General features: G+C 43.5%; 1 pseudogene; it reads left to right on the top strand.

Moving 5' to 3' along the window:
• Window positions 1–3,698: 3,698 nt before the first annotated feature.
• Window positions 3,699–13,069, top strand: part of LOC133890242 (sterol 3-beta-glucosyltransferase UGT80A2-like) — a 28,445-nt pseudogene continuing 19,074 nt past the window's right edge.

The following is a 13,069-nucleotide window of genomic DNA, read 5'->3' as shown; positions in this document are numbered from 1 at the left end:
CACGCGCGGCCTTTCGAATGTCGAATGGACTAGTCCCCACGGCGGTTGAGATAACACAACGATCCTATAAATCGAGCATCGATGGCTCCTCACAGATCCTTTCATCATCTCCCTTAGCCTCCAAGCCTTTGCCCTCCATTGCTGTTCATACTCCCGCTCCAAAGCCTTTGCCCTCCGTCATCGTCTGTACTCCCGCCACAACCTCTGCTGCATTCCAATGGCGCCGCGCACCGGCAATGAGCTAGACTTACCCAAACCCAAGTGTAATGCGGCAAAACTGAAGCAGACATGCGAGAAACACATGCTCTCTTGCCACCTGCCTTCGGGGTACCACCCTAGGGAGAGCATGCTAGCTCCCCATCAGGGGGAGATCGCGATGTTCATCTCCTTTTTCTTGGCTGGCCTCATGCTATTCTTCTGCAAATTTTTCACTCCTTCTACAACATCTACCACCTCCACCTCAACCCCAATTCTACCTCACGACAGAAGATTCCTTGGATAACCTCCATGTGTCGGGCACACTAGCGTATGTTAACGAGAACTGGGGGAGTGCCCCCACGACAAGACACGGGTCAAATTCCTAATGGCAGCAGCCCTGAGGAAAGATGGCCCACCACACAGTGTTCCTTCGCTATGTGATCTCCCTTTGTCGAAGAGGGCTCAGATCAAACTGGTATGTTTGGTATTTTCTCAGAATTTCCACATCCAAGCCTTCTCCAGGGTTAGAGTTTCATGGTTTTCATAGCTACAGGATCTTCCTAAGGTTGATGTCTTGCGCCCAATAGTTGACAAAGGTCATGGAGGTCATCTGGGAAATCAATCCTGCTGTCCACATGTCCTCTCTATCGCCCAGTACCGCCCTGGTTGGCCGCTAATCTAGTCGTGGTATTGACCCAACTGGTCGTTGTAGTGACCCAACTGCTTAGAGCTGGGTATTAACAATAGGTGGAGGTTCTGCGAGCAGCGCCAGTCAGCATATGGTCAACCAGCCTCGCTCCGACCAGCCTTGCTCTGACCCGCCTCGCCCCGACTAGACTCGCTCCGACCAGCCTCACCCTGATCAGACCAGGAGTGATCAGGCTACTGCTAGCCAACCGTCCACGCAAGGGGGGAAGAGACCGGTGGAGGTCTGCTTCCACGAAAATTTTGAAACGCACCCGTGAGACATCAACCACTGGAGGCGCAATGGCAGCCCTAACCTCTCCACCTAGACAACCCCGTTGCTTTACGAGGACAAGACTTGTGCTCACTCCTCCGCCAACGCGGTAAGTTCTCCGGCTAGATGTAGATACTTCAAGTTCTTTAGCTAGATGTAGATACTTCAAGTTCTTTCTTAACTCCTTAGTTTGTTGTTACTACATGTCCTTGATCCCACTGATGGCCCCAGTCATAACTCCCCCGGCACCTCAGCAAGGCGCTCCAGCCCCCCAGCCAACAGTAGCTATCACGCCGGGAGCACTAGTTGTGACTTCAGGGCCTGTAGAGCCGATCGTGAAGCCCGTTCAAGCCTTCGACCTGCTTTCCCTGGTCCCCAGCTTCCCCTCCTCTATCCACAAACTGATCATCGAGAAGGAGGTGGCATACAGTAGGTGCATCAAATTGGAGAGGTTGGTGGCTGAAGAAAATGAGACGAGGCTCTTGCTTCAGAAGGAGAATACCAAGCTTCAACAGGAGAAGGCCGCACTCACCGCTCAACATTCCAAGCTCCAGGAGAATGAGTGAAGGACCCACAACGTTCTTGAGGAAGCCTTTAAGGCAATTCGGAGGCCCCTAAGGAGCTTCGAGCTGGATGCCACCAACCCGAAGGATGAAAGAATTGCACTGGGATAGGCCTATGCCATCCACGCCTTGATAGAGAAGTTTTCCCAACTCCCGGGCATCCTGTCCACGAAGTCATCGGAGGACATGGTGAAGGCGGCGAAAACCGTAGTGGCATACATTCTCTAGTGCTACCACTGTCGTGACCCCAACTTCAACCTCGAACTCATTCGGGAGGGGGTCATGACCAATGGCCTAGTAGCCACGGAGACGCTGGAGGCGGAGTGCCAATGGTCGGTGGATTACGTAGAGTCTCACTTTCAGGTGGAGACCATCGAAGAAGAGTAAACCCTGAACTATAACTTAGGCTTGTATCATACCTTAATGAAGTTTTTCTTTTCTCTGATGAGCTTGAGTCATCGCTGTGGTCGTAGCGTCCCTGAAATGATCGCTCCCTCCTTCTCGCTCCGAGCCCTCGACCACGCCTGTCGACGACTCTGTTGACCAGCGCATTCAGGAAATGGTGGCTGAGTGTAAACTTAGGTTAGCGAGAGATCCTATAGAGCGATCTTCAAGGTGTGCTGGCCCTACCACCACTTAGTAGTGTGTGGTCTTAGGCTAGCCAAGTGAGATTTGACTAGCTCACCTTTACGTGGTTTGCAACTTGTTTCCTTGACCAGCTTGTCGGGAGGAGCTGGAGCAAATGATGAGGGAGGACAACTAGCGACGAGCAAATGATGAGGGAGGACAACCAGCGACGAGCATATTTCTATGACTACCTAAGTCAGACGTTTACCTCGTTCGATTCGGTACTCCGGGTAGTAGGCGTTTAGATCTGCCCTACTCCTGGAGACACCATGACTAGTCATGTTGAATGGCTTTTGGTGGCTTCCGAGGAGGCGGGTGTGCTCGAGCAGAAGTGTTGTGGTAACAACAGTGACCACCTGCATGCGGCCGTAGCCCACGACGCTTGTCTTGCCTTTGCTTGTGTCAGCGAGCACCTCCCCAACCTTGACCTCACTCCGGCAACCTCCGAAGGCTTCGTCGGCATTCGGAAGACCATAAAGGAGCTTCGCGACCTTGCGGTTTCATTGTGAGGCAGGTGTTAGGGTTTATCTGGGCTTGTTGCTAGGTTTTGGTGATTTTTGTTGCGTCAAGGATTATGTTTGGTGGGAGAAAGGGGAGAAGAGAGGAGGAGAGCCTTTGTGTTTGTTTTCTTGTGTTTCGATGTAATAATTTCTTTATGAGGGAAGCAAACTGGTAGAAGTTGACAGATTTGAGGTGTAGAGAAATTTTACAATCTGTTCCCGCTGATTCCTTTGACTAGTTGTGGAGACTGACATTTTGTCCTCAGACTTCAAATGGCATATTTTAATTTTTTATGCCATTATTCTACTCTTTTCTAGTGGTCAACAGTAAAGTTGTGATTGTTGGTTGCATCGAAGATTTTCCTTGCAATGTTTATTGCCTCTGGTGGATTCTTTCGTGGTGGACTCAGGTCTTGACGCTTGAGTAGTTTCTCTATTCAAATTTGTTCTTTGTGGTCTTATAAATTAACCTTTTAATCCTCAGTTATGTGATTCTTCATACGCCTGATTTTATTGCTTGTTTTACGCCATGATTTTTATCCCATCCTGAACAATACATTAAAATGACTGCACAAAGAATGAAATTTGATATTGGAATGAGAGATATTTGGTAGATGAACAGAGATCAATTAATTGCAAAGGAAAGAGATCAGAACAATATCAATTCCTATCTGGTGAACTAGGTTGGATTTATTGATTCTAAATATCACTTCATTTGAGGTTTTTAGCTACCCTATTTGTGCAAGTACTTTGAAGAAATTAGACTTTATTGGTTGTGTAACTGTTTGAATTTATGTACTTCTAGTGCCCAACGATTGTTTCTCACAATATGAAGGTAGAAGCTCTAGCGAAATGGACAATACCGAATGCTCTGAGACATCCTCCGAGCTGTCGCATTCGGAAAGAGCGAAACCTGAAGATAGCAAAAAAACATCTTCCATATAGGATAAGAAGATATCTATAAAAAAGAAGGGAAGTTAATTCTGTGCTTGTACTGTTTTTGAAAGGAAAATAGCTGGGAAACCCCACTGTGGTAAATATATATTATAAAGAACACAAACAGCAAACTGTACAGGAGAAGGGAACAATAGAGAAAAGGGAGGAGGAAACTATCCGAGAGAGGAGATCCGAAGGGACACCAAAGATTTCAAAGGCTCATGCTTTTGTGGTTCATTATTCATGCATGTATGACAAAATTGTACCCAAAATGTCTTTTCAAGGGAAAAAATTATACATCTCCACGGTTGCACCACTAATGTAGCAAATTATAATGTAGTATATTATACTGATATATGCATAGTAAAAATTACTTAGCAGTGGACAGCTGTAATCATTGCTGAATTTCTAGCAACTTGAACTAATTTCAAAACTAAGATGAGTACTAATGTGGTTTGTGAAGTTTCGATTCACTATTAGTTTGTAGTCAGCCTCCTTTTATAGCACTCGTTATGTTGTAATTTTTTTAATTAAATGACTTTCTACCTGTTGCAACTGGGTATGTCTTCATTGCAGCTAAAATTGTTTAGTCGAATGGCTACACTGAAAGATGATGGAACTGTAGCTGTCGATATCTCCACTAATCTTGAGGCTGCATCACTTGATCTTCCTTCAGAGGAACACCACGATGTGGCCTTCGGTGGGGAACCATTGGACTCTTCAGATCTGCAGCAAAGTCCACCTATGCAAATTGTTATGTTGATTGTTGGTACAAGAGGAGATGTGCAGGTGGGCATGCTATTGCTTTCTTTTGATATTCTATGATTCTTTTTTTAATACTTAGATTGATTCATGACGGTTACATAAAAAATTATGCAATGTTCCTGTAGAGATCAGTATCTGGCCTTATTTCTTATATATGATGAATAAGCTAACTAAGCATTCACAGCATGTCTTAATCAAGTAGGCTGTACAATGTTACTTCCATGTGAATGTTATGTCTGACCAGCAATGTTCAAGGCTCCAGCACAGCACAAGGGTGGAAGCATACTAATAGCTGATTTCCAGACTTCCAACAAACAGAACTGCAACATGCTAATTATTTATATGTTATGTTCAAGATGGAGTTATTACCTTACTGGAAGTGTGGGAAAGAGAAGATGACTCATCTATTAGCCTTGATGTCAATATATAGTGTCCTTATGGACCAATATGAGCCTAGATATATACTTAACACTCCCCTCAAACTCAAGGTGGTATAGGAGACTTAGAAATATTGAGTTTGAGCAAATGAAGCCAATGATGCGCTTGAGTTTGTGCTTTGATGAAGAAGTCTGCAACTAACAACTCTAATGGCATTTTAAGGAGCAATTGTTTTCTGATGACAATGAGACTGAGTAAAGGAAGAATCAACACTAATATATTTTGTGAGTTCAGGCTTCATAGGATCATTAGCAATTTGTGTGGCGCTAGTGTTATCACATAGAAGAGGTGTGAGTGTTTCACAAGAAACTCCAAAATCAGCCAACAACCAATGAAACCATACAATCTCTGAAGTAGTAGTGGCAAGAGCTCAAAGTTTTGTCTCTATACTGGAACGTGATAAACAACCTATTTCTTGGGCTTCCATGTAAGAGAAGTACTAAGAAGAATATAATAATCAGTGATAGAATGACGATTCATCAGATCACTCGCCCAAGTGGAGTCCGAGTAAGCATAAAACTGAAGCAGACTAGAACGAGCATAGAACAAGCACTGAGATGACGTCCCTCTCAAGTAACATAACACCCGAAGTAAATGACCAAAATGCACAGAAGTAGGAGCTCTCACAAAATGACTCAAAATATGAATTGCATGAGCAATGCCTGGTGACAGTGAGATAAACAAGACTACTCACAATACAACGATATCGAGAGGGGTCCTCAAGAGGTGGGCCATTAGTAGGATGAAATTGAAAATGAAGCTTCATAGGTGTAACAATTGTTTGAGTATCTAGCTATGAGATCCTGAATGTATTTAGATTGAGAAAGGTAGAAACCCTTTGCAAAAGTCATAACTTCAATCTCCAAAAAGTAGCTAATAGGACCTAAATCAGGCATCTAGAATTGCTCATTGAGTTGCTTCTTCACATGAGCAACATGCTAAACATCATCTCCTATAATCAACATATCATTAACATAGATGAGAAGCAAAGTACACCCTTCTGGAGAGATGAATAAATAAAGCAAGATCATGATCACTAGGTGAAAAATCAGCAGTCTGAATAACATAATCAAAACATTCAAATCAAGCACAAGAAGCTTGTTTATGACCATTTAAAGCACAACGAAGACGACAAACATATACTGAGGGAGAATCAACACCCGGGTGTGGTTGCATATAAACTTTGTCATGCAAATCACCATAAAGAAAAGCATTCTTAATATCCATATGAGAAGTAGTCCAAGAACGGGTAACAACCACTGCAATCAGAGTACGAATTGTGGTCATGTGAAATATCTCATCATAATATCGACCCTTAGTCTGCTGAAAACCCGTGGCAACAAGACGAGCTTTGTATCTCTTAATGGAACCATCTGACTTTGTCTTAATTTTGAACACCCACTTACATGTGATAGGAACATTATAAGATTGTAAGGGAACAAGATCTCAAGTGCCTGTACGATCAAGTGCAGCAAGCTCTTCAGACATAGTAGGCTGCCACTCAGGAATACCATATGCCTCTTGATAAATAGATAGCTCCTTAGCAACAATAGACTCACACGGGAAAAACTCCACTTGTTAGGAACCTCAATAGTAGCACGATCACGTAGATTATAACGGGGATCAGTAGGCAACTCATCAACAATATCAGAGTCATCAAAGACAAGAGCATCAAGATTTGCTGAAGAGGTAGGAGTGGACAGATGATCAGAAGGATCTGTGGTCCAACGAGTATAGACATGTGTGATAGGTAGAATATGTGGTGGAGGAGCTGAATCCGGAATAGGTGTGGGTGGGATGTAAGGAGTAGACATAGAAGGAGATGGAACAGGGGTATCATCACCGGATGGAGGAGGAGGAAGACATACAAATGAAGTCAACTCTATAGGAGAGGATGAGGGCTGAGTGGAGGGGTTATAGAAGAAAGGATGATCCTTAACAAAAGTAACATCGCGAGAAATACGCATGCGACGAGAGGAAGAATCATAGCAACGATAACCCATATGCTCAGGATTATATCCAAGAAAAACACACAACCGATTGGACAGTCAACTTAGTTCGCTCACGAGGTGCAAACAGGACATAGCACGTACATTCAAAAACCTGAAGATGATCATGTCTAAGAGGAGTATCAAAAAGAGCCTCACCAAGGTGTTTTCCAGCCAGCTTTGAAGACGGCTACCGATTAATAAGATAAATAGCTGTAGAAATAGCTTTAGTCCAAAATCAGAAGCAACAAAAGATGCAATGAGAAGTGTGCGAGCAGTCACTATAAGATGACGATGTTTGCATTTAGCAATGCCATTCTAAGCGTGAGCCCCAAGACATGAGATTTGAGCAAGAGTGCCATCGGAGGTGAAAAACTGATGAAAAGTAGAAGACAAGTATTCTCCCCCAAAGTCGAAGTGAAAAACTCTAATGGTAGTAGAAACTGAGTATGGGCCATACGAGCAAAAGATTGATAGATAGAACGCAACTGGAAATAAATGTTTCATGAACTAAATCCAAGTATATCAAGAATGATCACCAATAAAATGGCATAATGACTATGACCACATTTTGAAGCAAAAGGTGAAGGACCCCATACATTGGAATGAATAAGATCAAATGGTCTAGCAGAATGAGAAATACTACTGGAATATGGGAGTTGGAGCTGTTTACCAAGCTTGCAACCCTTACAATGAAAAGTGAACTCAATGGATATATGACCTAAACGACCCTAATGAATCGAAGTGTATAGACGAGATCCACATAAGTGACCAAGATGATGATGCCACTTGGCAAAAGATGAAGCGGATGACGATACAACATATGACACATGAGCGGTTGAGCTAGTCGAAGGAGGCATACTCGCAACATCACCCTAACCCTAAATCTTGCTCTGATACCATATTATCTTGAGTGGAATTGTGTGAAAGAGAAGATGATCCATCTATTAGCCTTGATGGTTAATATATAGTGTCCTCATAGGGCAATATGGGCCTAGATATATACTTAACAGGAGTAACATTTACTTTTATTGGCAGGACTATGGTCATCGTGTTAGATTAGCAACCCATGCCAACTTCATGGAATTTGTGATGACTACTAGGCTGGAGTTTTATCCCCTCGGTGGAGATCCAAAAATTATTGCTGGGTGTATGTGAACATAATGCTTAATTTTTTTTGTGCTTTCACCTTGGAGTTTGCTATAAATAGATCTTGCATAATAGTATAGGGTTGGTAATTTGAGCAGACATGGTTAAGAATAAAGGATTCGTGCCTGCAACTCCATCAGAAATTCCTATCCACCGCAAGAAGATTAGGGACATCATAGTCTCCTCGCTTTCTGCTTGCAAGGATCCGGACATTGATACTACTGTTTCTTTCAGCACGAATGCTATAATAGCTAATCCCACAGCATATGGTAATCCTCTTATTATTCCTATTTTATATTATTTTTCCTTTTAATTTCATGCACTTGTAATAATGGAGTGTCAATCCTAGGGCATGATTTTGGCTTTGAGTGAGTAGCCTTTCCACTTGGAGCATTTTGTTTGTTACCTTAGTTCAACTGCTGATGTAAACGAGTGCTCATCCAGGACATGTACATGTAGCACAGGCTCTCAATGTACTGATTCACATAATTTTCATGATGCCATGTACGTGGCTCTCTCTCTCCCCCTCTCTCTGTATCCATGCGTGTGGGCTCCACTTTCTTTTCCTTCTGGCTACTATGATGCTGTAGATTTTTTTTCTCGAACATGCAGTAGTGCTATATGTCATTATATTAAGAAAGAAGAGAAGAGACAAAACAACAACAACAACAACCCAACAAACACACACACACAAACCGAGCACACACAATACCAAACTCACACCCCCAACAACTAACAAACCTACAGCCAACACAACAAAAACAGGACACAAAAGGAAAGATCAAGCCAAAAGCATCCTAAGACCCTTGGCTCTAGCAGAACGCCATAAATTAGCCTCGTCATAGATCGAACATAGGACTGTGTGGATACATGTGCAATACCATTAAACACACAATCATTGCGGTGCTTCCAAATCCACCAAGCACCGAGAATCACCAAAGAGTTAAAGCCTAAACGCCTTTGCTTATCAACTCTCCGAGCCGCCTTCTGCCACCAGGAATTAAAGGTAACCTGATGGGAGGGCACGACCTGCTACAGATTGACCTTACTAAGGAGAGAAAACCATACTTGGTGGGAGAAAACACAGCCAGCGAGAAGCTGATTAATCGTCTCCTCCTCTTGGTCACAAAGAAGACACTTATCAGGATGTTGCAGTCCAAGGTGTGCCAATCTATCCGCAGTCCAATAGCGGTTATGGATTGCAAGCCAAACGAGAAACTTAGCCCTTGACGAACCCCACGACTTCCAAATGTGTTTCCAAGGATCAAACTCAGTGTTGCCGATGAAGAACCATTTGTAGGCCGATCTGCAAGTAAAAAACCTTGAGGCCTCGGCTGTCCAAATATGAACATTGTCAACATCTGATAGCAAGTGAACTTCAGCGACGATCTCCCAAATCTGAAGAAATTCGACAAGGGTGGTGACTGATAAAGCACCCTTGATATCACGGACCCAACAATTCTGAAACATTGCTTGATCAACTGTACCAAGGTTAGATGAGTGCCTTGAAACCAAGGCAACCACATTAGGAGCAAGATCAGCCAAAGACCTCCCTTGCAACCACTGATCCTGCCAGAAAAGAGTATTGGTGCCATTGCCAACCTTCGAAATGATGAGAGTTCTGAACAAAACTTTGGAATTAGCATGAATTTGGAGCTTAAAATCTACCCAAGGTTTGTCCGGTTGTGTCTTTTGTAACCATAACTAGCACATACGTAGCGACCAACTCAAGGTTTCAAGATCATGAATCCCGATACCTCCTAGCTCAAATGGTCGACATACACGGCACCAAGCTAGAAGGCAATGTCTCGCATTAACCTTATCTTGACCTTTTCAAAGGAAGGCTCTTTGCCGTTTGTCAATGCCACGAATCACCCACTTCGGGAGCTCCAAAGCCATGAGTTAATAAATTGGAATCGTAGTGAGAACCGCCCGGACCAAAACAGCCCTACCGGCTAGATGCAAAAGAGTAACCTTCCACCTCTGAAGCCTATTGGCGATCTTATCAATGATCGGCTGCAAGGCCGCCTTGGTAAGCTTCTTCACCGATAAAGGTAGACCAATATACTAACATGGAAAAGAAACAATTGCACAAGGCAAAGTTTGTTGAACCACATCAAGGTCCACCTGATCACAATGAATGGGAACAACCTAGCTTTTATGGATATTAGCCTTAAGCCCGGATGCCTCGCCGAACAGCTGAAGGAGCTTAGAAGAAGCCTCAATGTCAGCATCAGTTAGGCGAAGAAAGAGTACGACATCATCCGCATGAAGAGACATCCTATGATTCAGCGATTGGGTTGCAAGAGGTTGAAGCAACCCCAACTCACTAGAACTGCTGAACAAGGAATTCAGAACATCCATGACCAAAATAAAAAGCATTGAAGACAACGGGTCACCTTGTCGGAGGCCTCGCAGGTGGCGAAAAGGGGCACCAGGCTCACCATTCAAGAGCACATGAATCGAAGAAGAAGACAACATGCTGCAAATGAGAGAAATCCAGCACCTGCCAAAACCCAAATGAACCAAAACTTCCAACAAGAAACTCCAGGAAACTGAATCAAAAGCTTTAGTGATATCAAGCTTAAGGAGCAAGCGAGGAGCCATCTGTTGGTGCAAGAACCTTGCAGTTTGCTGTACTATGAAAAAATTATCAAGTACACACCTCCCTTTCACAAATGCACTTTGATTGGAAGAGACCAAGGAAGGTAACCGAGGAGCAAGACGGTTGGCCAGAATTTTACCAACCAATTTGGAGAAACTATGAATCAAGCTGATCGGTCGATAATCTTTAACCTCAATTGCATCCACTTTCTTCAGAAGGAGAGTGAGAAAAGCTGAATTCAAAATCCCAAACTTCCTTTCATCTCCAAGTTGCAATACCGTAATAGCCTCCTAATATCATGTTTAATGATGGGCCAACACGACTGATAGAAACGCCTGGTAAAGGCATCCGGACCGGGAGCCTCATAGAGAGGGAGAAGCTTAATAATATCCATACCTCATGCTCAGAAATAGGATCATCCAAAGATGAGAGATCATGCGAAGGGGTATGAAAGGCTTGCAAATTTAGAGTAGAAAGCCTACTGTCCACTGAACCGAACAGATGGGAGAAGAACTCCAGAATAGTAATTTGCTTGTCCTCCTGAGAGGTGACAATGTGATCAGCAACTTGGAGCTTAGCAATGAAGTTTTTCCTCTTCCGGTATCTAGCATGAAGGTGAAAGAAATGAGTATTCGCATCCCCCTCTTTAAGCCAATCAATCCGCGAACGAAGCCGAGCAATAGTACGCTCCAGCGAGGACAAACCGAGGTAGTGATGCTTCAACTTATGCCTTAACCAGGCCTCTTCAATCGAGAGGGCCCTAGAGTCTTGGGCGATCTCAAGATAGTGAATGATCTCTTTCGCCGCAAGGATGTGATCCCTGATATTACCAACCTTCTTATGGCTCCAAGACTGCAAGGCACAACACAAATTCTGAAAATTGGCCACCAAACGCTCTAGAGGTGCATTCCCCACCACCAAAGTTTCCCAAGTCTGTTGCACAGCTTCATGAAAGCCATCTAACTTGGGCCAAAAGCTCTCAAAATGAAACTGCCGCTTTCCCCTTATGTTGTTTTGAAGGCTTAAAAGCAATGGACAATGATCCAAGAGAGAAGTTGCAGAACTTTGGAGCAAGCAATCAGGAAACAAATGCTCCCAATTTGTTGTGCAAAATACCTGGTCAAGCTTAACAAGAGTTGGAGCTCGTCTCTCATTAGACCAAGTAAATTTCCTTCCAATCAAATGGATCTCTTGGAGCTCCAAATCATCCAGTAAACGCTGGAAGTGCCCCATCATAGCTCGATTAACATTCGCATTTCTTATCCTCCGACCTATAAATCAAGTTAAAATCCCCAACAACCGCCCAAGGGCCATGACAAAGAGCACGGATGATGCGCATCTTTTGAAGAAAGAGTATCTTCTTAGCATCGTGCTGAGAGCCATACACCCCTGTAAGCCACCAAATCAGCCCCGCAGTAGAAGCGAACTGAATGGAGACGGAGAAGGAATCCACCCGAGCAGAAATGCACTGGCAAACCGAACCTTTCCAAGCAATCAGCACACCTCCACACCTACCAGTGGCCGGGAGATAAGAGGAATCAAACCAAACTCTTAATCAACCAACTAGATTCTCAACAACTCAAAAGAGTTATTCTCCCTAATGCCTTCCTTACTAAGGACTCCAATTCACTTGAGCCGATGGTGTGCGCTTGGGATGGTGCACAATGCTAGTATTTCCAGAAAACAAAAGTATCCATTACAGTTTTTAATGGTAAACATTGTATGAGACTTCAATGGTAGCATGCACTTCCTTTGTCTGTGCAACATATTCCAAAAAATCTTGGCAAGTGCCATTTAACAATGTTTGTCTGTTGAGGAACTGAGAGTGTAGTTATGTAATGTTTCCACTCTCTACCTCAAACTTTAGTATTTTAGAGGTTTGTAGTTGCAGGATGTCATTTAATAAGGGTATCATCCAATGTCATATACTATTTCTTAGATTTGGTGCCATTTCTGGTCAGTGTGCATGATGTCCTTTAGCAAATATTTCAAAGTGGGGGATAACTGGCATAAAATGGAACCCCAATTTGGATTACTTCAACAGCATCAAGACAAGCAAGCAACACTTTCAAAGTCCTTTCTTCATGGAAGTCCTTATGATCTCAGCTTGGTGCATATGGAAAACAAGAAATGCCAAGACTGTTGGTTTTTGCATCCAGGATCAAAAAATTATAGGAACATAAGAACTCAAGAACACACGAGTTTCCGAGGCCGCGACAGTTTAGCACCTTATGGGGCGCCCCCTCTCTTCATTATATAGGGGTCAAATACTAGACTCTGAATCCTAATCCGATGAAATCCTATTCCTACTCGGACTCTAATCCTACTCCTATTAGGACACT

The sequence above is a fragment of the Phragmites australis genome, chromosome 14 (assembly GCF_958298935.1).
Source record: "Phragmites australis chromosome 14, lpPhrAust1.1, whole genome shotgun sequence".
In the NCBI taxonomy this organism is placed as follows: Eukaryota; Viridiplantae; Streptophyta; class Magnoliopsida; order Poales; family Poaceae; genus Phragmites; species Phragmites australis.
Note: the sequence above shows the minus strand (reverse complement) of the source record. Positions and strands in the feature narration are given on the sequence as shown.